Genomic DNA, 26,983 nt, shown 5'->3' with positions numbered 1-26,983 from the left:
AATATCAGGATTTGACACAGAAATGGCCAAGAAAGGAAAATTAAATTTTGTGTACTGTAAGGCTCCAAGGAAGTCTGTGGCTCACTTCATGTTAAGGTGTTTAAAACAACAAAATGTTTCTGGTTTTCTGTGAATTCATAGCACCATTGTCTCTGCTACTGATTCTCAGTCTTTTTAAGGCATAAAAAAAAAAAAATCCCAGAGACTTTCATGCCAGTAAACATCTCTGTATGTGTGGATTTTATTTATTTATTTACTTATTTATTTATTTGAGAGAGAGTGCAAGCGAGCAGAGGAGGGGAAGAGGGATTGGGAGAGAATCCCAAGAAGACTCTGTGCTGAGCTCAGAGCCTGACAGGGAGCCTGACACTGGATTCTAGGAGTGACTTGGTACAGTGATCGTCAAGGGGCTACATCTCAGGACCCTGAGATCATGACCTGAGCTGAAAGCAAAAGTCGGACACTCGACTGACTGAGCGACCCAGGTGCCCCAATAGCACCCATTTATTGAGTGCTTACTGTGTGCCAGATGGTCTTCCAGGGGCTTGAGATACATTCAAACATTTATATCAACGTGGTTTCTTGAGGCTTCCATTTTAGCAGGGAGAGAGAGGCAAATAAAAATAAATTTAAAAATTTTTAAATTATTTACTTAAGAGAGATACAGAGAAAGAGAGAGACAGAGGCACAGGCAGAGGAAGAAGCAGGCTCCATGTAGGGAGCCCGACGCGGGACTCCATCGCGGGTCTCCAGGATCACATCCTGGGCTGAAGGTGGCACTAAACCGCTGAGCCACCTGGGCTGCCCGAAAAATAAATTTAATAAGTAGGGAAATTCTATGGTATGTTAGAAGATTATAAAAGATACAGGGAAAAACAAAGCTGGGTAAGCTGGGCTGGAGAGTAGCTGGCAAGGATTGTGTTGTGTTAAACCACTCAATGAGGGCAGTGGCCAAGTGTACATGTACCCGTGGGGCTCTCCTTTTCCCCTGTCTCTCAAGCCATCACATCAGAATCTAAGTGAATAGAGCAGCATCTTTACAAAGATGACCTTGAATCAATATATTTATGAAAATTAAATAATCCACACACTCAAATACTTTATTATTTATAATAGTTACATTTTAATACTACATATAATGTTATTTATAATATATCACACTTCACAGCAGAGAGAGACATGCAAGTACTTTAATACTTGAAATGAGAACCATTGCTCAATTCCACTTATTTGCCAAGCTGTCACACACATCCATGTGGCATCTTTCACACCGTGGTATAGACCGAGATTATATCTTTATGCTATTCAACATTTTTCAGCTTTTTTTCTCTCCCCAAATAGAAAGTACAGAGGCCATGAAATTTCCCAGATCTCCAGCAATACCTATCAGATCACTTCACAAAGAGTCACCCATTGTTATTAATTAACTGAAATTAATGGAATAACAATGTAGGCAGGTGTTGGCAGCACACCTCAGTATCCAGAGAGCATGTGCGCGGGTGAGATTAGTTTCATAGGAGACATAGGAGACGTGGGTTATGGTAAAGGTCGGATGCCAGTACAGCCTCATGGAAACTCCATGGGGCATGTTGTTGTTGTATGCCTATAGTTTAAGGTTTGCAGGGTCAGTATATTGGCCCAAACAGTTCCCCACCCCAGTCTTCACTAGCTAACATCCCTGAACATAAACTGAGTGGTTCCTGCTGGAGTGCGTACATGGAGGGAAGTGTGTGTGTGCAGGTGGGAAATATTCTAAAGACAACTTTCTGTTGTAAGGATCAAAATCAAGGTTTTACTTCGATTTCATAAGGATACGTCTAGGTAGGTTGAGTTTCTAGCTACAGTTAGATCGTTTTAGGCTTTAAAACCTTCTCCATTTCTGTTTTTCTGGTCTAGGACCTGAATTGTTTCTTCGTGACAGGAGCAGAGTCTGGATTTATAATAGACATAAATCAAATATGTTTCCAGGGTCCTATATTATCCAGTCACCCAAGGAGAGGTCTTGTGGTATCCAGGATTTTTGTAAAACCTACCTTGAAATGCTAGTCTTTTAGATGAACAATATAAGCCTGGGATAGATGATGGTGCAGAATGTACAAAGAGATGAGCTTAGGATACATTAAAAGCCCCCTTTGACACTACAGAGCAAAGCATAGCTTTGCTATTTCTACTTGATTTGGTATTCCTAACAATTGCTCACCTGTGAGCAGCCTTTGCCACTAGGTCTGAATGTCACAGCCTTGGGAAAGAAATCCACATTAAGGTCTTTGGTTGAAGCAGAAGAGAGTTCTTTGGACCACATCAATTAATGAGGGAGCTGAGTGTCTACCTTCTCATATTTCTTATGGCTGTCATGAGAAATGGGCACCCTGACTATATTTTAATCACGTTGATATAAATGTTTGAATGCCAAGCAGACATAACTCAGTGTAGATATTCTGTAATATTTCTGATACTATCAGTTAAAAAGAGAGAGAATGGTGAAAATGATATTTTACATCCCCAGGGCTCACTCTGGAACAAAAAGCCCAAGCGCAAGACTTACTCTACTTTCTCATGTCTCCTCCCCACCCCCAGCACTTATATCACACCATGCAGGAGTCCCTCTAATTGTACTCACCCCATGATCTCTGATTCGAGAGATTCCCTCAAAGCTGAATAAAAATGATACTGAACAGGTTAAAAATGGCAGACAGAGTGGTCCCCAAACCTTCCCACCAGAGGCATAGCTTGCCACATTTGTTTTCACAGAGTCAAAGATAAACTTCTTTTACAGAAGCTGCATATTCAACCTTTTTTCCCCCCTGATTGTGTGGGTTCAAGATAGATACTACATATTCATCAATTTTGAAAAATAAATCAACCCTATACCACATCTGGTCAATGACAGGGTGTTTCATGCTGTACTTGGAGAGCTGTTTTGGTTGTTGAAATAAATAGATGCCCCCCAAGAATTATATCATAAAAATAATTGACGTAGCCTGTGTCCATGAGGCCATTCTTTCTGCTGCCACCTCCCCTCTTCTTAATGGCCATTATCCATAGCAGGGCACTTGAGGTCACTAGTGTGGTCGATGTGCACGGGACCCTACTATCCATCCTATGTCATTCTCCAGATTGTGAGCTCTGGCAAAAGGATTAGAAAACCAGTTTATTCTTTGTATATGGGATGTATATGACCTTGTGTTGTCCTTCTGCGTCTTATATGATCTCACAAACCCTCAACACAAGACTTTCAAGCAGCCTGGTAAAAAATATCTCCCACTGTGCTTTGGTTTTGAGTTTAAATCATAATATTCCAATCATTTGTTGGTTTTGCTATGAAGATGCCTGGGGCATCCAGCTGCAGCTGAGAGGGCAGACTCGCCATTGTTAGTAATTAGAAGGAGCCTGGTACTGATTCAAGGTAGCTCAGAATTCATACATTAAACACTCACACACACACCACAATGTGTTAGTGAGATGTAGTTTGCTGAATTCATTGTAACTGTGTGGCTGTCTTTTTAACCTTGCTGCCCTGCTCATTATACATGCAGTCAGTCACCAAAGGCCCTGCTTTCCTGCTGTGCTCCTGAAGCTTGATAAAATGCATCAACTATTAGACGAATCTTCTGGTCTTCCTCTCTGTTGGTCACTGTCTCTGAGATTTCAGACAGTTGGCACAGCCATAAACTGAAATAAATTCCGAACACCTAATACGTGTGCTAGGGCTTTAGTAGGCACAGAATAAAGGCCTAACAAATTAATAAAGAAAGAAATAATTCCATGGAAAAATATTGTTTATGGTGTTTCAAAGACAGCAACTTTATTTTACCAAGGAAATCAATCAATAGAGAATTGCCCAATCTTGCACACCTGCGGGAAAGTTCTCAGGCAGACAAAGTTTTATGGCTTCTTTTGAGGTTGCCCTAGTTACCAAGGGAGCAGCACCTGCATTTGTAAAATAGCTTCCCCTTACCAAAGGTCCCTTTTCAGGGGCTATTTTTTTTTTTTTGTCTCTAGAGAAGGTATCAATACTCAATAACAACTGGACTCTCTGAAAATAGGGATGCTATTTCAGAGAGGAAAAATCATTTTAGTGGTGTAACCAGGAAACATTGATGTGTAGCAAATTAATGGATGTCTCACATTAGGCAGTATGAGGTAACTTGTGATCGTCTCAATTAGTAACTTCAATCTTTTTTAAAAAAAGATTTTATTTGTTTGAGAGAGAGTGTGTGTGAAAGAGAGAGAGAGAGAGCACAAGCAGGGGAAGCAGGAGAGGAAGAAGCAAGCTCCCCACGAGCAGGGAGCCTGGTGCGGGGCTCCATCCTAGGACCTCAGGATCATGACCTGAGCCAAAGGCAGCCACCTAACCAGCTGAGCTACCCAGGTGCTCCTCAATTAGTAACTTTATTCCATAAATTTAAGAGTTTAAGAGGAAGATAGACAAGGTAAAATCACTGAAACATTCATCAGTTGTTTACATTTTAATTTGGACAACATCTATACATTTTATGAGCTCTTCTATTACAAATAAAACTTGATTCAGCTTTCTTGATCTACTCCTACATTTGCTAGCATCTTCATCTGGAATTTAAATGTAGCTGGAATGAGCCAGATTTCCTTTTAACGCAAATGTGCACAGTACAGGTAATTAATATATTTCCTAATTAGACTCTGCTACTACACCCATAAATATACTCTTAGGTTTTTGTAGTAGTATCGGTCTTATGAAGTCCTATTTAGTTGATGAACAGTTGTAATCATAAACAGAAGTTGAAGCTAAAGATAAAGGGAATGAAAGGAAAAAGGTCATAAAGAAAAGTGAAAAAGGGGATGCGGGAAAATTTTTGAAGCCAAGCGAAACAATCAGATGTCATGTAGTTTGCAACGATGCCAAGATTCTGTTCTCCTGATGTTTCTTGGTGAGCAACTCTGGCCTCAGCTGTGCTCTATCTTGAGTCTTATCAAGTGATTCTACTGGCATTTTCAGAACACTCACAGGAAACGCTCATTGAGAAATTTGGGGGAATCAACCACAGAGGTATTTTTATGTAAAATTATGCCTTGTTACTTAAGAAGAACAAATTTCTCTACACATGCAAAACAGCAAGTGTTTAGATATGTTTTCAAAAAAATAATAATAATACTTTTTAAGAGCCCCAACCTTCTTTATGATAAAATACTTTCATCTTCCTTTCTAAGACGATAATAGTAAAAGCTTTTTTTTTTTTCCCCTTGTGGTAGCAAGTTACAAATTTACATTGGAAATTTATAAGAAAGAATTTCTGAAAGCTGTAGATTCGCATTTATAACTTCACAGAAAAGTTTTTAAAAGCTCAACATTTGAATATTTTTGCATTAATTAGGAAGAGGGCTATTGAGTGAGCTCTAAGGATGGATTATGAGTTTTGATCTAATGTCCTTTGAAAAATGAAGAGAGTATAACGATTTAAACCAAATCCTCAAGCACTTATCCACCGTCTGTCTCTATATTCGCCTCCTGGTCAATATTGTTTACAATGCATATTTAAAGAGGTGTTAAGTTTCTTTCAAGGTGTGTGGAAGGAGCTGAGATTTATGAAGGCTGCAGGTGTGAGTGACTTATTTCAAACTGTTTCTCTATAAACAGGGAGGTGAGTGCTTATTGTTGTGATGTTATAAAACACATGTCTTTAACCCAAATCTAATGTTCCCCCTGCACTTAAAAAAAAAAAAAAAAAAGTATTTCGCAGTCTTGTTTAGTGTCAACTGTTTCTTTTCTGGCAAACAGAGCTTTATTTTTAGTGACCAGAATGACTCATTCCTCAAATCCCAGAAATATGGTTTTCCATGACAGTCAGCATTTCTGGTTTCTGATTGTGAGCTCTGATTGTGATGACATTCCAGGAGCTTAACAGTGGCCAGAAGAAAACCCTCCAGCGTCAGGGCAGTGTAACTGCTTTCCTTACAGAGTTGGGCAAGCCACCCTTACAAGCGATAGAAAATACGAAACATTTTAAAATACAAATTTCATTTTGCTACAAACGAGGTCAGACTTTGGTTCCTAAGTTTGAGGACTGGAACCACTTGCTACCACTTACCATCCCAGATTTCAATCAAGGAAACCAGAAATATGAGAATAGTGAAAATATATATTTGACAGCATTATCCTACAAGGTCAACTTGACTAATGTCTTTTGTGCCATGTGGAAATGAAAGCTCACTAGAAACCCTGTAGGCTCAGCCCCAGGAATATTTCACATCCAGACAGATGAGGCTCTAACAGTGGGTTCTGCACCTTGGCATAAATCAGGAGTGGTAGGTGAATGTTTGCCCATTGGCTTAGATGAATATGTGATACTGACCCATAAACATGGGGGGTTGCATGTGGCTTACATGGATATGTAATTCTGCCCCCATTTCACCATTTGAGTTTTTATCAAATAAATGATCATTCGCGGGGCACCTGGGTGGTTCAGGGTGTGATCCCAGGGTTCTGGGATCCAGTCCCACATCAGGCTCCCTGTCAGGGAGCCTGCTTCTCCCTCTCCCTATGTCTCTGCCTCTCTCTGTGTGTTTCTCATGAATAAATAAATAAAATATTTTAAAAAATTAAAAAAGATAGGTGATCATTCAAAGTAAAATTACAAACCCACCAATATGTTAAAGAAAATCCTTGAACAGCCAAAATTGATGTTATTATGCTGCGGGTGTATTGTAGGGGGCTGGAGCCACAGGGGGCTGTTGAGGAAGGTCACCCTGCTGCCCATAACATGTTGGGAACAGCGCCTCCCCAGGACCTATCCAGATCCCAAAGTTTTCCTCCTGAGACAGCAAGTATCAATTTATCTGCTACACTTGACCTTGGCAACAGTCTCAAGATGACATATTTAAGGACTTTTTGTCCTTTTCGTCCCATCATCCTTCTGGTGGGACAGCACAGAGATACCAGGCCCCAGAAGAGAGAGGAGAGGGAAGTGAGTTGTGGTTGCAGAGCTGAATCACATTGGGCCAGGAGAGAGAAAAAAAAAAAAAGCTTTAAACAGGCTGTGGACTGAAGTTTTAAACTGAGTTCAATTAAAATTTTGTCAAGGAGGTTCCACCCCTATACGGGGCTTGAACTCACAGCCCGGAGATCAAGAGTCTGATAATCTACTGACAGAGTCAACCAGGTGCCCCTAAACTGAGTTAAATTAGTTTGGTCTTTTTTTTTTTTTTAAGATTTTATGTATTTATTCATGGGAGACACACAGAGAGAGACAGAGACATAAGCAGGAGAAGCAGGCACTCTGCAGGAGCCCAATGAGAGACTTGATCCCAGGGTCCTAAGCCGAAGGCAGATGCTCAATCGCTGAGCAACCCAGGTGCCCCTAGTTTGAACTTTTAAGTAACTGATAATAGTTGACAAATGATAGAATATGATTGAGATGACATTAGGGTACAGGAAATAGGACTTTTACAAAGCGGGTCTGAAATCAGCAGTTAGAAGAAAAAAAAACACACACACACACACACACATTTCCATTCTACAAAGTAAACCTTTTAATTTAATCAATGTTCCACACCTTTTCCTGAGTTATGTTGGATGAATGAATGAATGGATGAATGAATGAATTTGTCACTAACTGCAGAATCAAGTGCATGTTTTTCTACATTTAAAGCCTCAGTGAGCAGATGGTAGGAGCTTTTATTTTCCTGGAGACAAAGAACCTGGCCCATGCCTTTTAGCTCACAGCAGTGGGAGGCTGTGGTCTCTCCCATGGGTAACAGCCCCAACAAATCGCAAATTGTCAGGAAAGCCAATCTACAGCTTTCACTTTAAGAAAAACTACTTAAATTGTCACAAAAAGAATCTTTTTCAGTGAGCTATTTGATTTTGAGAAAATTAACACTTTTATATTGGTGTTTTCACTTTTATTAAAATGTTTAAAAAACCTACATTCTAGAAGAACAATTTCCCTAAAAGGGACAGCAGGATTGCTAAGAATTAAATTTAAAAACTCCAACACTTGGTATTAGAATAGACAGAGCCTAAACTCCAAAAGGATTTAAACTTGACAACGTGAACTAAGAGATGTCTGCTTTCTCTACATTACAATTTTTAAAAGTGTCATTCCAAGAAAAGCAACCAAAACTGTGAATGTTGTTTGTTATTTCACAGCATAGGATATTTGCTCGTATCAGAGTTTCATTGTTTGAAAGAGACTCTTTTTTTCCTAATATGAATATGAGATATCTCCTTTGGGGTCAGAGGCATGCATAAAGATATATCATTTGCCTTTTAATGGGGCTTTCTGGTGACTCTACAGTTTTAAATTGTCCTATATGCATTGAATATTCCTTACCGAATGTTCTTGCTGTGTGCTCTACAAATATGGATGGAAATAATTATAGCGAGGATGGCTTCACAAGATGATGTCACTCCTGAGAAAACCTGCACCCCAGGGAGCATTTCCAGTAAAGCATGGCAGAAACTGCAAGGTAATCAAAGTGCAAATTCCAATTTATTTAAGCAATATTGTTCTTGCTCCTCCATTTCACAAAGCTGTCCTTTCTCATTAAATTTTTGAAAGAGAAGGAATGAATTTTACCAGCATAAATCTGAATGCTAGTTGACCTTTTTGAAAACTCTGCTTGGAGCACTGGCATCCGCTGCCTTTTCACACATCTGGTGAGAAAAGGAAGAAATTGAGGCTCATAAGGAGAAAGCTCAATGTATGCAAGACTTGATGCCATCCAGTTAGGCTTTGATTTGAAGAGAAGTATGTGTATATTGAGGGTGGTGCATTTGTTGTTGGCCCTGTGAAGGGCTTAAGTGGGATAGGAGTCTAAGGATTTCTGTGTCTTCTGGATGGGACAGCCCAGGGACTGGCTTTGGTCTGAACACGCCTTTTGCTTTCTGGCAAGACACACACACACAAACAAATATGAATAGAATTGATAACATCTGTGCATTGGTGATGATTTGACAGAGTTAAGCTTTATTTCATAGTTTACTGAGTCTATTGTATCAGATGTTTTTTAGGCATCAATGATGTATCAGTTGACAGTGTACGGGGTGGAGGGATTACAAAATCAAATATAACATAGTTCTTGCCCTTACTTAATGTGCTTATAAATAGGAGCGACCTTCTGATTAGTACACAGACAATTACAGTGGAGTGTGGCTCATTCTATGGTGGAAGGAGGCCCAGGGCACTATCAGAGTATGGAGAAGTGACCTTCGCCCACATGGTCTGTCAAGGAAGCTTCCCAGAAATGATGATATCCGATGTCCAATTTGAGTTTTTAATGACCAGTAGTTCAGGAAGGGGTTAAGTAAAATGCTTTGAAAGCAAAAGAACTAGAGGGTTTTTTTTTTTTTTTTGGTTTGTTTTTTGTTTTTTGTTTTAAATGCCCAACCTAAGAAAAAGCAAGGATATTGTGGCAGGAAGTCACTTCCCTTTGGCTAGAAAAGGAGAGTCTGTGAGAATGGGGAAGACATCTAGCGGGGGGAGAAACGATCCAGGAGTTTGCCCATAGAGTCTTGTCTTCTATATTGTATTACAAATATATGGATTTCACTGGAAAGGCAACAGTGGTTTTGACAGAACTGCTCATGTCCCCTAGGCTGGAGGAGCCCTTGCTCTGGAGCCCATGGTTTAAGAGGCTTTCATTTAACAATCACATAAAAAGTTTTTAAAGATACAAGACTACCTCTGTACTCGGGTTGTACAACCAAGGGTAGCCTGGTTCAACACATAATCCTCAACGAACATTCAGGATCCAGGACATCACTGACCCCATGTCCACAGGCATTCCATAGGTAATGCTGAATATTTTAGAAGAAATGACTGTAAATATGAAAAATAATATTCGTTTTTCACTTGTATTTTTAACTTACATCTTGAATGAATGAAAATATATTAAACTTTTATAATCTTGGAATATTTCTCATCTTTTAGATCATTATAGTCACTAGAACATAAGTAATGTAAAATATTGATTAAATAACAGTGATTTTGCTAAAATGGGTATTATAAAATACATAATAAACTATACTTTTTGTGTTTTTATTACTAATTCTAACATCATCAGACTCTAAACAGAACACTGAAGCATGTACAATAATAATATAATTAATTGCTTTACTATTTTCCTGACTTCCTTTATATAAAAAAAATATAACTTTACATATTGTGGTGAAATTTTGTCAACATAAAGGCATACATTTCACAAGATGTCTTCTGTTCATTAGTTTGTTAAACTGATTAGTACTTATGCTGTATTTAGCTATATTTATGTGGGATTTAACCTGTATTTTTGCCCCAAGTCCTGATTACTGAAACATCTTAAGTAATGAAGGAAGGAAAATGATCAACATTGCACTTGAGAAAGCTCACTGCACTGGGCACAATAAGACTAGTTAGGAGGCTGATCTCCCTCTGGGTGGCTAATGTTTCCAATTCTAGCCTGAATTCTGAGTCAACCTCATTCACTTCGTTCCTTAGTGTATCACTGGGGAGGTGTGTTGAGCCCTGACACTGTAGGTTTCCTGGCCAGCAAGTTCTAAGAGGCTGCAGGCCTATCCATTTTCAGACAAGACACTTTTGACAGCTCAGCTAGAGGGATAGATGGACCAAAGGTCTTCTAGCTTAACTAAAAAGAAAGTTGAGAATTTACAGGAGGCTATCTGGGGTTTCAAAACCCAAGGCTCATGCAATAACTGATGCCAGCCATTGACCACAAGAACTGTTCAGGCACAATAACAATGTTTTGAACCCAAAATGGCAAAGCCATTGGTGAGAAACCCCTCCAGACTTGAGTGACAAAATAAATGAGACTCTTTAGAGCACCTGAAACCTCTAGCCTGGCCACTATTCCAGTGCGTCTGCAAGGTTTCCCTGGATTCACTCAAGTTACAGCCTTCCAGTTGGATCAATAATGGACTTCTCAGGAGTCAGCCATCAGTGTCTTCAGTGACAAAGAGTGAGGAGCCACTATGGTGCCACAATGCTTTGAGATACTACTTCAAATATTCTGCATAGGTTATTTTATGGACAGAAAAGTATTATATGAATAGAAACCAAAGCACTTTTTTTCCCCCAAAGCACTTTTCATTCAGGCTTCAACCTAGAATTGAAGGGGAAGTCTCCTGCCTACTGTCAAACTGGAATAAGATGTAGAATGAATCCTAAGTAAGAGCCAGAGAGTCTAATTAAAGTTTTTCTTGGACTTAGACATTTAGAAAGATTTCTTCTCTATTTTTATCTGAAAGAAAAATACAGAAGTTAAATTTTACGGTGATGCCTTGGTGACATCAAGTTTCTAAAATGGGAAGCAAATTTTGTTTAGAAAATATACTCAGTAATCTCAGAATGTTTTTTATGTTTTATCATCATTGATAGGAGAATATATCTTGATGGGAATATTGAAGGTTACTAAGGACTAAATTAAGTAGGAGATGAAATTGATTAGTCCTGATAAATTAAAGATTTTACATATAAATGTATAATTTATGTATGTATGCATAAATTTACATGTATGATAATATAGAGAGTCATATTTTAATAAACAGTATAATCTCTGTTTTCAATTTGTGTGGAATTTGTGAATTTCTCATCACATCAGTAGGACTTCTGAAATGGACTTATGTAATTAAAACTAGATTTAAAATAATTTTAAAAATCTATTACTGTGATTTACTCTTATTAGCAATTTAACTTGCCCCAGTGCATTTTATCCTATTTTATGCATGACATCTATCCATTTCCCACAGGAGTGGCATGTGGCAGCATCATCAACTCCAAAGACAGCTTTATACAAGATTAGCATCTTCAACAAGAATGTCAGAGGCATGTAGATGAGGAAAATGTAATCATAATCACTCACTACGAATTTCCTGGGACAAAAATCATACTTAAACAGCAACCACAAAGAGTGAACTTGGTTAAAATGATTGATAGCCACTTTGCCTTTGCTAAATTTCATTCTATTAAAATAGCACAGGTCATATTTGAGTGTGTTCTCATCAGATAATTGGTTACTGTTTTGGTTTTGGTCTGGGATCTGCTACTTATCACCTGTGAGACTTTAGTCGAGTTAATTTTTCCATCCCTCAGTACTCATCTGTAAAATGGGAAGAATGAAAGTACTTGTTGGGATGAAATGTAAGTGAAATAGTACATATTGTACTGATTAAATGACATGGTATGAGTGAAGAACAGCACAGAGGCTGGCACATAATCAGTTCACACTACATGTTAACCATTATTAGAGTACCTACAAATCGTATTTTACTAATATTGAACAGCTGTGCTTTTCTCTTTATTTGTCCACAGTAATTAAGCTCACTGGCTATTTGTTTTGATCCATAATAAGGATGAAATTTAAAGGTAAACCAGTCATCCCTCATATTATAATTGTAAAAAATTATCTTTCATGAACTTCAATTATAAACCCTAAGGCAAGAATATTCTTTATGAGGCCAAAGATAAAGAGAGCCAAAGCCACAAAGAATTGCATTCCACTTAAAAATTCTCCCACAAGCCCAGGACAAAATAAAATTGATTAGTGTCAAGTAACAATTCTATCATTTTGGCCACCTGAATCATGTCTGGCTGAAATAGAAGTGGTTGTTATTTTACTAAATTAGTTTTTTTTAAGTCTTTTGTTTTTGTTTTTGTTTTGTTTTTGTAATCTCTACATGGAACCTGGGGCTCAAACTCATGACCCTGAGATCAAGTGTCACATGCTCTTCTGACTAAGTCAGCCAGGTGCCCAACTAAATGAGTTTTTAATGCATTCATCTCAAACTCTTTTTGGGCATGTTTAGACTCAGTAAAGGGCTCAACCTGACACACAAGAAATCAGGAGTTAGTGGACAGCAGAACAGAACCACTCTGCACAGTGCCTAAGGACGGTAAAAACCATAGCCAGCCCCTACTGAGAGTCTACTGCAGTAAGCACATGAAGGCACAAGCCACAGAATGGAAAACCTCACAGGTTACCACTTTGGAATATTTATTTTGTCTACTTCTAAACTATTTAGTCTGGAACTTTTAAGCGGATCCTTTAATGGTGTATACACTTGTCCAAATTTACAGCAGCCGACACTGTGTGGAGCTTTGGGGACTCAGGTTCACATCTAGCTGATTGTTTAGAAAGCTCGTATGTGAAAAGCCAGATCTTTCTGTGAATGTAGATAAAAAGTGGATCAAGCCAAGTGTATGGAAAATGAGATAATGGGAGATTCAAAGACTATTCCCATGGGGGCCTGTTTCTCTGATGTCCAACTGAACTACATATTAATGAAGGATGGAAACCTCTCGCAGCTGATAAGCAGGCTGTCTCCTGGCAATTATCATAGTGCCTGTTGCAAAATAGGTACTTTATTTGGACTTTATCCATTCCTTGACTTGCTCTCTGTGAGGAAGCATGGCCTCAAATAATTGCAGGTCTATTAGCACATCAATTACCTAAAGACCTTGATTTTAGCAAGGAGTGGATTTTAATCAATCACTGCAAATGTTATCGAGAGATGAGTTGTCCCAGAGAATAAAATTAACTACAATTAGACTGTAATAACTTGCAAGTGCCACTAGCATATATTTCCTGGTCCCTTTAGAATTAATCCATTTTGCTGCTATCCTGTATAGAAAAAATATGTTTAGACTTTTGCATTAATAACTAGAATTCATGTTACCTTTTAACTTCCTTCCTTGAAAGGATGCAACTAAACTAGTAAATAAGTAACTCACACTTGAAGATATCAGAGATCTTACTAGACAAGTCAATTTGAGATAATTAATAGAAATTAAAAAATTTGTAAAGGAGGGATCTCATTTCAATCCTGAAATTCAGTCCAGTGTTCTCTAAGCATCGAATAGAAGAGGGCATGATGCTGGGTGAAATGAGAAAAAGCAACAGTCAATTGAGATAACATGACAACATGGCAGATCTCAGAAAACGCGAACATTCTCGCAGGCACCCGGAAATTTGTGATGAAGGGACTTGTTCAAAGAAGACACTTGCTGTATTCCCGTGTCTGTAATAATGTGCTTTAAAGCGCATTGGCATACACTGTACAATATTATAGATGTGCTACATGGTTCAAGCTTCACCTCTGAGGCCATTCCGTTTCTGTCATCAGGAATCCATACACCAGGGATGGCTCCTACCATTATATGAAAAAAGCTCATTCCAAAGATGGCTACTAAAAGCCTTTTAACTATCTATAGTTCAATCAACACCTGAGGATTTTCTAATCAGCATAATGAAGGTCAGACATGGGTTTGCTTGGTGAAATTAGTGGCTGGTTATTTCGCATAATCGCAGGTAGAACCATATTCTGATTAGGTAAAATGAAAATTGTTCTAGGGATGTGACATGGCTAAAATATTTTAGTGATGTTGTACCTACTTGCATGGATAGAATGTGGGGATTCAGGATGATACAAAGTCAGTGTTCTTAGAAATGGCTCCTGATGTTTAATCCCTTATTTTTTTTTAATTTTTTAAAATTTATTTATGATAGTCACACACAGAGAGAGAGAGAGAGAGAGGCAGAGACATAGGCAGAGGGAGAAGCAGGCTCCATGCACCAGGAGCCCAACATGGGATTCGATCCCGGGTCTCCAGGATCGTGCCCTGGGCCAAAGGCAGGCACCAAACCGCTGCGCCACCCAGGGATCCCTATTTAATACCTTAATGGCTCTCTCTGGCTGGTCCTTAGTGCTGACCGCCAAAGTCACATTTTCACGCCTCCTGAATGTGGTGACATCTATACAGAGAGGAAGTTTCATGCAGGGTGATGGCCAGGGCATCTACAAAGGCAGAAATGTGATATTTTTGTCAAACTTACAGGATAGGTAATATCAACTATTTAGGGTTTGGGATCCCTGGGTGGCGCAGCGGTTTGGCGCCTGCCTTTGGCCCAGGGCGCGATCCTGGAGACCCGGGATCGAATCCCACGTCGGGCTCCCGGTGCATGGAGCCTGCTTCTCCCTCTGCCTGTGTCTCTGCCTCTCTCTCTCTCTCTGTGTATGACTATCATAAATAAATAAAATTAAAAAAAAAAAAACTATTTAGGGTTTGATTGCAGAAGTGTTTAATACATTCTATATTTGCTACAGCAGAATGTTGCCTGAAACTTACTTTCATTATAATCTGGTAATAAGGTGGCATGACTAACTTCCATTTACCTCAGACTATTCAGTGATTTTTACTTTTTTCCACCAAAAATAATTTAAGAGTTGTTCCTGTCCAGATTGGCTTAGGATCCCTTGCACCAGGACATCACATTACTCCCATTTTGGAATGAACTGGTGTACTACCTTCATAGTGAAGTTACACCTACCTTATGATCTGCCAAATGTTGTGGGAGGATCTTGATACTCACTCTGCAGGGGCAATTCTTCACCTAAATTTAAGGGGTCTGTACCTGGATAGGGGAAAATTATATTTTTAATTTCACTAACTGCTAACAGAATTTAATATTTCTAAATAAACCACATTTTAGCAGCACATGTACTTTTGTTACCCATTAGAATCACAGATATTTTTCAGATCATTTTATGGTGGTTGCAGACAGTGCTAAATATCATTGAAGATAATTGGCACTTAAAAAAATATAGTAGTTACTGGACCAACTGCTAGACCTTTTATTTAAGAGATCAGTAAAAAAAATTGTAGGAATTACTGTATCACATACATATTTCCTTAATATTTTGAAACCTTATTTCCATATAATTGGCTTTCTTTTTAACCCTATGTGCATTATCCTCTTCAAAAAGCATTTTTTTAAAAAACCTTTTTTTTTTTTTTGAGGAAAGGCATTGTTTTTTTGAGGAAAGTGTTGGGTGAAAAGCTTTCATGGCACAAAGACATCAAAACCCCCTGTCCTAGAAGATTTTCTCAGTGCCAGGCCTATTGCTAAAATCAAACCTAGCTGCCTGAATTAGCTCTTTGTTTATGTGACACCATAGAAGGAAGTGAATAGTATGCCTCTCTCTCTGTGTGTGTGTGTGTATGTGTGTGTAGAAGTGATTGGATTGAGGCATCAAGCAGATTTTAAAGAATAAGGGTGGCTAGTAGAGCAGGATCAGGAGAAGAAGGGGATAGAGCAAGAAAGGAGTTGTTGGTATTCTTTCCTGAAAATCATGTTTCCAGTTTGTATGATGGAGGAGGAGAATGTCATAGAGAACCATATACTAGGGTTAGGCTAAAGGTCCTAGTATATGGTTCTTCATGACATTCTTTCACGTTGCCGTGATCAGCATCCCCTCCACCATGGCTCCCCTAAATGAAGAGTTGCCTTTGCTTCCTTCATTTCCCTGCATTGATTCATCAGCAGGGCCATCCTCCTCTCAAACTCAGAAAATGAACCAAATCCATCATTTGAGGCCAGGCAGCCATCATCTTGCCTGACTGTCTGAAACAGTCTCCTGAAGCCTCTCCCTGCTTTTCACTCTTTCTTTAAAAAAAAAAAAAAAAAAAAAAAAAAGATTTTATTTATTTTTCATGAGAGAGAGAGAGGCACAGGACACAGGCAGAGGGAGAAACAGGCTCCATGCAGGGAGCCCAACACAGGACTCGATCCTGTGTCCCTGGGATCAGGCCCTGGGCGGAAGGCAGCGCTAAACCGCTGAGCCACCCGGGCTGTCCTCACTCTTCCTCTTTCAAAGTCAGTTTTCCATGCAACGGCCAGAGTAATATTTTTACCCATATAAATTTTGTATATCCATATATATATACCACATCTTCTTTATCCATTCATCTGTCAAGGGACATCTTGGCTCTTTCCACAGTTTGACTATTGTGGACATTTCCCAACCATCAGAAAGGATGAATACTTACCACTTACATTGACATGGGCGGAACTGGAGGATATTATACTGAGTGAAATAAGTCAATCGGAGAAATCAGGTGATTTCACTCATGTGGAATACAAGAAACAGCACAGAGGATCATAGGGAAAGGGAGGGAAAACTGAATGGGAAGTCATCAGAGAGGGAGACAGACTGTGAGAGACTCCTAGTTCTAGGAAACAAACTGAGGGTTGCTGGAGGGGAGATGAGTGGGGGGATGGGGTTACTAGGTGATAGACATTAAGGAGAGCACGTGATGGGATGAGCACTGGGTATTATACGCAAGTGATGAATTACTGAACACTGCATCTGAAACGAATGATATACTATATGTTGGCTCTTTGAATTTAAATTTTAAAAAAAGAGATAGAAAAAATATAAATTAGAACAAGTCACTTACCTGCTTAAGATCATTGAACAGTTACCCCTTCCATTTAGGCAAAAATTCAAATGCATTGACGGGACTTTCAGAGCCCAGAACCAGATTCTCGGGACCCTCGTGTGTGCTGTCTCATCTCAGGGTCTTCACATTAGCGATTCCCTCTGTCTCTCCTTCTCACTGATGCTCATATCAATGGCTTTTTAATATTTTAATGTCATTCGATGCTCAGAGAGGCTTTCCACAGCTGTTGGATCATTTGGTGGCGGCACTTCATCCTATTCTAATTCTCTGCTTTGCAATGATACTTTTTGATTTTGCTTGTTTAATTAGTAGTTTACATTTACGTAGAGGTTCCTGTGTGTCTCTCATCATCTAAATCCTTTACATGTTTTAACCATACCCCCTTCTTGGGCGATCTCTTGCACTCCCAGAGTTTCAAAAAATGTCCATGCACTTGGTAGCAAAGATGGGGACTGGGTCTCTCCCTTTCTTCACTGTGGTCCCTTTAGGCTTAGCACAAGGTGTTAGCACAGAGGAAGGGCTCAGGATTCCTTGAATAACTGATTGGTGACTCTTATATTTCCCTTGCATTTTATAGCCATTAATTGCCACTAGATAGTGATACAATCGTCTCAAAATTGTCTTAAAAAATACAATTTCGGGATCCCTGGGTGGCTCAGAGGTTTAGCACCTGCCTTCGGCCCAGGGCATGATCCTGGAGTCCTGGGATCGAGTCCCATATCAGGCTCCCTGCATGGAGCCTGCTTCTCCCTCTGCCTGTGTCTGCCTCTCTCTCTCTCTCTCTCTCTCTCTCTCTCTCTGTCTCTTTGTGTGTGTGTCTCATGAATAAATAAATAAAATATTTTTTTAAAAATATAATTTCTCACCTTTTCCCCAGATGACTTTTTCCTCCTCGACTCTGTACATGAGCAAATGATAACAGCACCTATACTATTGCCCAAGCTGGGGACATCCTAATGCTAATGCTGAGCACATTTCTCCTCTGCCAATCGCTATTGAAATTGTCTAAACTCTCTGAAATAGTCTACACCTCCAAGTTCCTGTATGAGCTAGAGCTTATTTCACTAGTTTTATTTATGCTGGCTCTGTCCATACTATTGCACCACTCTACATTGTATGCTATGACGTTAGCACAATGCATGCCTGTTCACATCAAGATGGCATGTGTGCTGACCCCTCAGACTGCAACATTCTTCTCTCTCTCCCATTTTATTCTGCCCACCCCACCGCTGCTGCTCCTGACCCACCCTGGCCCTGGTGACAACCTCACACAAGCCTCTCCTTGATAATTCCCATCCCTTGATGAGACTCATTTCCTCTGGGAAATGAGCTCTCTCTCTTGGCTCTCCTGGAATGCCGTAACATGGTTCAGACTCAGGATGCCTGGAGCAGAGTCCTGAGAACATGTATTTTTAAAAAGCCCCCCTGGTGGTATTGATGTAGTATGATCATGAATCATCCTAGCACACTTTCATAGGTGAGCATTTGTTTATCTGTATTTGTCACTAAACTGTGAGCACAGTGGGACAGGGAACAGATCTTACGCTCTAAGAAACACACAATGAGGCCCTTGATAATTTTTTTCAAATTAATAAATGCATATACCTTGTGAGTTTTCTTTGAGTATTCAGGGCTCTGTATGTAGCTGCGTCATTTTAGTAATCATATCTCATACCAACCTATCATAATATTATTCAAATTTTTCCAATAGTTTTGATACCATACCCAGGACTGTACATGAGACATCTAATAGAGTTTAAATCCCGAGTGCTAATGGTTTCTGATTTTCTTTATATAGAAATGAAAAAAAAATTGCTAAAAGTGAAAGCCAATGTTAGGCTCCTGGACAGGTTCCTTGACCAATATTTACGAAGAGTTCCTTTTGCGAATAATCTTGTAAGATGTGTGTTAAGAATAAATTGTTAAGTATAAATGCCCTTGTCAAAGTACAGGTAAATGTCAAGATAAAGGTAAGTAACTGGAATTAGATAGAAGTTTATGCACATATGTGTGCACATACACACACACACTTACTTTAAGGTAGGGTAAATATTATTGCCGTGAACATTAACTAACATTTTTCCAAGTGCTATGCTGAAACTGATTTGAAGGTTTATCAGTTGAAATAGAAATGAAATGCTTTCCCCCTTAAGGACGATGATTTATTTATGCTTTTAGCCCCTTGTTTCTGCTTGCAAACTTCCACTGATCATCACAGTGCTATATGTTTTGCTATCATCTTTCTCTCTTTACACCTATAAAATTTATAAAAAAATGTCTTAAGATATGTTTGGAAAAATCAATAGTGGTCTTCATGTTTTTAAAATGACAGAGCTAAACATGATTACCTTGTGGTTGTTCATAATACTTTGAAAATCAAGTAGGAAACAAAGAATTGCTCAGATAATTGACAGCGATTCTCTACTTTGGTTTTGTCAGAAGGAAATCTGTGCATTGGCCCCTCTGTCTTCCAATTACAGAGGGTAGCCGATTTCTTCATGGCAAGTACAGCTGTGTCTGATTTTTAAATTATCGTTTTGATAATTTTTAAGAAGTATAAAAAACAATCCTTAATGCCATAGACGGAGATCATCAAATGAGTCTGGTGTCTATTTACAGGAATGGAAATAGACTTCTCTTCTAGCGATGTGCCCTGTTAATGGGTGGAGTCAACTTGGATTACTGTTTTGAGAAAAACAGAAGCTGCTTCTGTGCCTAGATGGAAAAATAATTGGGATTGATTAGCAAAGACCAGCATGGACACTGGGGGCGGGGGTGTGGGGGTGTGTGGAAGCCATGCCATGCCTTTGCAATCCTTGATTTTTTTTTTTAAAGATAGTATTCATTTATGCATGAGAGATACAGAGAGAGAGGCAGAGACATAGGCAGAGGGAGAAGCAGGTTCCCTGTAGGGAGCCTGATGTGGGACTTGATCCCAGGACCCTGGGATCATAACCTGAACCAAAGGCAGACGCTCAACCACTGAGCCAACCGGACGCCCCTTGATCCTTGATTTTGAATGAAATACCTATGTGGACAAGGATGTGTAGAATTAATTTTTTTTCAGTATGGGTCAGGCTAATTCTTGAGGATTATAAATGGAAAGTGAAAGTGGCTGAAAAGCTCTCAAACCCTCCCATTGAGTTGTATGAAATCTGTGCCATCCCTTACTTTATATGTGGAAAATTAAGTACATTGCATCTAATTTATAGTATTAAAAGTTGTGCCTTTCTTCTTTTACTCAGTATGCCTTCTGCCCTGGGCCTGGCCCTTTTTTATTAAGTTCATCCTCTCTTTCAAAATAAGTATTCTCAACTGTAGGTGACTAAGCATACAGAGTTCACTATTCATGACCACCTTTGAAACTTGCTTACCGTTCGTTGCTCACCATTTTGCCCAGAAAAGAGCAAGAATGAAGGGTGAAATGGAGGACAGGGAGAAAAGAAGGAGGAAGAAGGAAGGATGGAAGGAAAGAAAGAAATGGCACAGTAAAGAAGAAAGAGAAAAAGAAAATAGGAACATGAAAAGGAGAGGGGAACACAGCGATTTGGGTATTAGTCGCACCTGCAAATCCCAAGGGGACAGGAAAATGAATCCTTGAAAGGGCAATGGAAAAGCCCAGACCATCCCTGACAGTCTCCTCTGGGGATGCTGACAGGACCCTGCCCTGCTGCAGTGGACAGGCTCTTCTGCAGTTGAGCTCAGGGACTGGCTAAGGGGACCAGGGCTCTCTCCCCTGTACTCACCCCTGCACTCTGAGCTTGGGGAGCTGCAGATCCAAAGGAAAACCAGACCCCGGAGGGAGGAAGTGGGAGGAAGAATTGCTGCAGGGCTTTGAACTTCAGGACATTCTCGGTGCTCCCCACCCCACTGCCAACCCTCCCCGTCAGAGAGCAAAGGAAGAGAGATGTGGGTCTGTGGCTCACTTCACTAGTGAGTTTGGGGAGAACTGAGAATCCTTCAGCCCAGAACGATTTGTTAATGGAAAGAGGGGAAAAAATGTGGAAAAGCCCATTTGTACTACACTTTTGCACTTGGGCTGATATGCCAGAGGGGAAATTGTGTTCAAAATCTGTGGCTACTTAAAAAATAAAAATAAAAAAGGGATGCCTGGGTGGCTCAGTGGTTGAGCATCTGCCTTCAGCCCAGGACATGATCCCAGAGTCACAGAATCGAGTCCTGCATCGGGCTCCCCGCAGGGAGCCTGCTTCTCCCTCCGCCTGTGTCTCTGCTTCTTTCTGTGTGTCTCTCATGAATAAAAATAAATAAATAAAATCTTTAAGAAAAAAAAAAGAAAGAAAGAAACCTGTGGCTTTCCTGAACTATTACATGTATTCTGTATTCCACTTGTAGAAGACAGGTTAATTTCCCCCCAGACAGAAGAACCTGTGGCTTCAGCTTCCAGAGACAGTGGTTCCTAGCTGGGGAGGACTGTGGCCAGAAGACCTGTGGACCAGCCGGTGAGCTAACATCCTCCTCCTCGGCCCCATGGAGGTGCTCAATCCCCGAAGCTTGAGAAGGAGCACCCCGAGAAGGAGCTGATACCCAAACTCAAGGGAGCCAGTTGGCATTGAGAGGGGGGACTCTCTCCCAGTCCGTTCAGGCTCCTATAACAAAATGCCAGAGACCGGGTGGCTTATGAGCAGCAGGAGTTTGTTTCAGATAGTGCTGGAGGCTGGCAGGCCCAGGTCAGAGTGCTGGCAGCGGGGCATGGGGACCCTCTCCTGGTTGCAGACCTCTTGTGTCCTCACGTGGTGGGTAGGGCCACGGAGCTCTCTGATATCTCCTTATAAAAATATTTTATTTAAATTCAATTTGCCAATGTATAGTATAACACCCAGTGCTCATCACACCACGTACCCTCCTTAGTGCCTCAGTGCCCAGTTACCCCATCCCTCCACCCTCCTCCCCTTCTGCAGCCCTTTGTTTGTTTCCCAGAGTTAGGAGTCTCTCACGGTTTATCTTCCTCTTTAATTTCCCCCCCCCCCCCTCAGTTTCCCTCCTTTCCCTTATGGTCTGTTTCACTATAATCACTAGTATGTGGTGCCTCTTTTATAAAGAGCACTAATCCCATTCCTTCGGGTTGTACCTTCAAAATGTAAGCACCTCCCACCTACTAATACCACCACCTTTGGGGGGGTTATCAGCATATCCACTTTGGGGGAACACAGCATTCAGATCCCAGCAGCCTCCAAAAGGAATGCTTTGAAGTGTCCATGATGACAGTGTTTGCAGAATTTTCATAAATTCCTCTTTATCCTGACTTCTCATCTCTTTAATAGCAAATAATGAAAATAGGAAATATGCATGAACACCTTTGAATGGCAGCAGTGTGGATAAGATGGACATATCTCAGGGTGAGTTTAGCTTTTTCCATATTTTGCTGATTTTTACTAATTCTAAATCATATATAGTTGTTATAGTGATTGGAATACGGTATGCAAATTCCCTAGTACTCAGAGGACTTACAATAAATGTTAACTCTCATGTCTTATTTACTTGAAGAGTTTAGCCTTAATTTATTAGCTGATACGTGCTAAGGCAAATCTTCATCAGTTAACTATTCTGAGAGTTATATAAAATTGCTTTTTTTTTTTTTTACAAATTATTCTAATGAAATATCTTAAACGTCTATATTGTACCCTTGATATTCTGTGGTAAAATAATCATAATCATGATAACAAACATATACCACAGGAACTTTAACTGCCATGTGATATTTTTGGAATCAAACTCTGTAAATAAAGGCTGGCACACAGCAAGGCAGGAAGGAGCCAGCACACTCAGATGAGAAGAAATGAATGTGCTCACTTGAGCAGAGTTATGGTCAGGTTGAGAGAACTGGAAAGACCTCAAGCTGTAGGAGAGGGCAGCCAGATGGAGCTCTGGCCTTTCCCGGAGAAATGTACCCACTGCCAGCCAGTGGCCAGCAGGGACAAAATTGGGAAACGCACCTCCTGACCTCACTCTGCTCCTGCCCTTTCTACCAAGAGCCTCTCATTGGCTGAACTCCGTGAGAAGCCAGAGTGAATCTGGGAAAGGGAGCCAAGGTTAGCCTACAGTGTGTGTGTGTGTGTGTGTGTGTGTGTGTGCGTGCGCGCACGGGCATGCCCAAGGTTGGGGAGGGGGGAAGCACAAGCACACACACCCGTAAAGTCAAAGCCAAAAGTCCAGGTTCTCCACTTTGAATCCTCAACCCTTCCCAGCCTAAGGTTAAGTGCTTGAACTGAATTATTTAGGTTTGGAAGACAAATAACTTAGGCAGTTAACTGTATCCCAGGCAGGAGGTCAGAGCAGTGATTCATCACATCATTTTCAACTTCTTGTTTGCCCTGATAGGATAGCGGGGGAGTGATTTACCTAGCCTAAAATTCTGTCTCTGTTCCTTGGAGGGAAAGAAAGAGGGCTCTAAACCTCTAAACTGAGATCAGATGTGAGTGGGTTAAACTTTCCATCTGCTTCTTGAGAAGGGCTGACATAAATTCCCCAGTGAACAGGCCATCTATTATTTACCTCACTTAATCCAGTACTCATGGCACTAAAAGTATCACCACCGGGACCCCAGTTTGGCCTTTTAACTAATAACTTTTTAGGGGAGGGATCTGTTTTGCTCTGAGAGGAGGACGGCTTGTTCTACCGGATGAGAGCTTTCAGATGTTAATGAAATTGGATTCATCCCTGACCCATTTCCTGATACTTGGTGATTCACCTGCGGGTGAACTCAAGGGATAGCCAATTGGGAGATAATATCCTGAGCAGGCCTCTCACATTTGTTTTCCAGGGCAAGTCAAGCAACGGGGGATTGCAAGATAACAACGATGGTAAGTAGCAGTTCGTAGTTTCAGGTGAATTGAGAACAAATATGCAATCTGTAGTTAGTGAGCTAACAACCTTGCTGGTGCTTTTTATTTGCAGAGATCTCTGTTAATGCAGAAACAATCTATGAGTTTGGGGAGGACTAGAGATGATAATCTCCACCCAACCTGGAAAACATGCCCAAGAAGCCCCGATGTTCCTTCAGCCAGAAGCACGTGAAGCTGTGGTGGAGGAGGCAAGCCATAAAGGCTGTTACAAACTTTGGCAACCAAGGGAATTTTTTTTTAGATCATGTATCAATAGTGTTAAGTTACGTGCTATCTCCTTACCATTACATTTCTCTTTAGACAACCCTTACATAAGACTGCCCTTTACTTAGATATTCCTTAGATTTCTGTGAAAGCAGCAGTGACATTAGCAATGATAAAATTCCAAGGAATCAACTGCATGCATGATGTGAAGGAAAATTCACTGAGCTGGGTGTTACTATAAAACATTTCAGAGAATGTTTTATCCATTGGAAAGGAAGTGTGCTGGTGCTCGAAAGGTATTTCACTTCCAACTTTCCTCAATATGGAAGTAATGTTCTACACAATGTGCCAGCGTACTCTTCTCAAGGCATCAGCATTGTGTTTGTTTTACTTAAAGCCTTACAAATGTTTTCTCGTTTTGCTTGAAAACCCAAGCCCCTCATTATGGGTTTGGAGGCCTAACACGATCTGGCCCCTGCCTGCCTCTTCCACCTCACTTGCTCCCACCCTTCCTTGTACCAAACGCTGGCCATGCTGAACCCCTTGGTGCTCCCCAAATGTACCAACCTTGTTCTTGCCTCAGGGTCTTTGTGCTTTCCCTCTCCTTTGCCCCGAAGCTCTTCTTTGGACCCCTCCATGCTGTATATGTATCCAGTTGTGTATGCAATTCTCATCAGCCTTTATCCCTAATATTGAATTATGCTTTCTTCAGAGCACTCACCATTAAGTGGAATTTTCTTGCTTTTTAAGATTTTTAAAATTTTATTTGTTCATGACAGACACGCACAGAAAGGCAGAGACATAGGCAGACGAGGAACAGGCTTCCTTTGGGGAGTTCGATGGGACTCAGTCCTAGGACCCCGGGATCATGGTCTGAGCTGAAGGGAGACGCTCAACCACTGGGCCACCCAGGCATCCCTCAGTGAAATTTTTTTGTCTGCAGATGGATGGTCTGTCTGTCTTTGCCAGAGAATGTAATCACTTTGAGGGCAAAGACTTTTCCAATGAAGCTTTGTCTCTGGCACAGAAGGCAACAGTTGGCCACAGAAAAGCTGATTCTTGACAAATAGCTCTTGAATGAATGAGAGCAGCCCCTCCAAATCAAAGCCCTGCATCCTGAATCCTCTTCTGGTTTTGTCTGTAGCATCAAAATAAACATGACTTGGATTAAGTTTTAATGTCTTTAAACTTGGGTTTACTACTTGTAAAATAAGATAATGTCAGTTCTTGACTTTCTTTGAGAATCACTAGTCCTAAGTGGCTTGGAGTTCTTCATTCAAGCTGCTTTATATGCCAAATTGTGTCTGTGGCCAAAGGAGAGCTGTTAAATGAACTTGACAAAATGTGTGTTTGAGTACCAAAATTGAAATAGTGTCATTGAATGAACAAACTTGCTCTCCATACTTAGCATGGTAAAGGTTCTGTGCGTTGTGAAGCGAAAGGATATTAGTCAACAGTCATTGTTCTTGTATTTGCGTAATATTGCCTTCCATGGGGGATTGTTTTCATGGTGTAAATGTGTTGATTATGTTGACACAAGCATTGTCCATGAAACCGCTATATTTATTAATTTAAATGAATGAATTGGCATTCTGTTTGCCCATCTGACTCTTGTGTACCTGGGTGATGTAGACTTCCTTTTAAAAACAAAAACAAAAACAAAAACAAAAACAAAAACAAAAACAAAAACATGGCATCCCAGTGCTACCTTATGACTAGGCAACCAGTCAGCTTTTATGCAGCAAACACCCCTTTTCACCTACTACTCAGATCAAGACTTCCTGTCATTCAACTTCAAAGACAAGTATAGATTCATTTTGCCTGCTTTTTCACTTCATATAAGTGGAATAATGTAGTATTCACTCTTTTATGACTGGTCTTCTCAATATTTATCCATATTTTCTGCTTGTAGCAATATTTGCTCTTTTTTCTTGGTAGATACTATTCCATTATCCATTATCACACTTTTTTTATCCATTTACTGTAGATACTGTTTTTATACCAGAGTTTGCTTTTAATGAAGTGTGCTATGAATTTTTTTTTTTTTTTTTACTGTTTTGTTAGAGTCCGTGTATATGCCTTTCTGTCAGGTATATCCACAGCTGGCATTAGTGGGTATATGTGTGTCCAGATTTATACTGCCAAGAATTTATTGAAGTATTTTCATGAAGGTGTACCACATATGAGTCTAATTTGCTCTAAATTATTTTAATTTTAGGCATTTTTGTCAAAGTTTAGTAGTATCATATTTTGCACTTGCTTTTCTTTTTAAAAGATTTTATTTATTTATTTGAGAAACAGGGAAGGCATGAGCAGGGGTGAGGGGTAGAGGGAGAAACAGACTCCTCACTGAGCAGGGAGCCTGACACAAGGCTGGATCCCAGGACTCTGAGATTGTGACCTGGGCTGAAGACAGGTATTTAACTGACTGAGCTACCCAGGCACCCTGCACTTGTTTTTCTTTAATGACAAATGATGTTGAGTGCTTTTTGTTGTATTATTGACCATATGGAAATTATGTTTAATAATTATTAAATTATTATTAAATAAATTATTAAATAAAAAATAAAAAAATAAATTATGTTTATTGACCATTTCAGCAAATTAGGAAAAAGTCTTCATTTTTCAAGATGCTTCAAAGCCATTAGCTGGGAAAACTGTCACAAAAACCTTGCATATCTATAATGATTGGAAGGTTCGTGA

The 26,983-nt window shown here is 40.0% G+C and overlaps 1 long non-coding RNA gene across 1 annotated transcript; it reads left to right on the top strand.

Moving 5' to 3' along the window:
* Positions 1-23,148: 23,148 nt before the first annotated feature.
* Positions 23,149-26,756, top strand: LOC144306606 (uncharacterized). Its single transcript, XR_013373694.1, has 3 exons — positions 23,149-23,263; positions 23,995-24,034; positions 24,129-26,756. It is a non-coding gene; the product is annotated as an uncharacterized LOC144306606 (long non-coding RNA).
* The last annotated feature ends 227 nt before the right edge of the window (positions 26,757-26,983 follow it).

The sequence above is a fragment of the Canis aureus genome, chromosome 37 (assembly GCF_053574225.1).
Source record: "Canis aureus isolate CA01 chromosome 37, VMU_Caureus_v.1.0, whole genome shotgun sequence".
Lineage (NCBI taxonomy): Eukaryota > Metazoa > Chordata > Mammalia > Carnivora > Canidae > Canis > Canis aureus.
The sequence above is the reverse complement of the archived record's forward strand: the minus strand, read 5'-3'. Positions and strand labels throughout refer to the sequence as shown.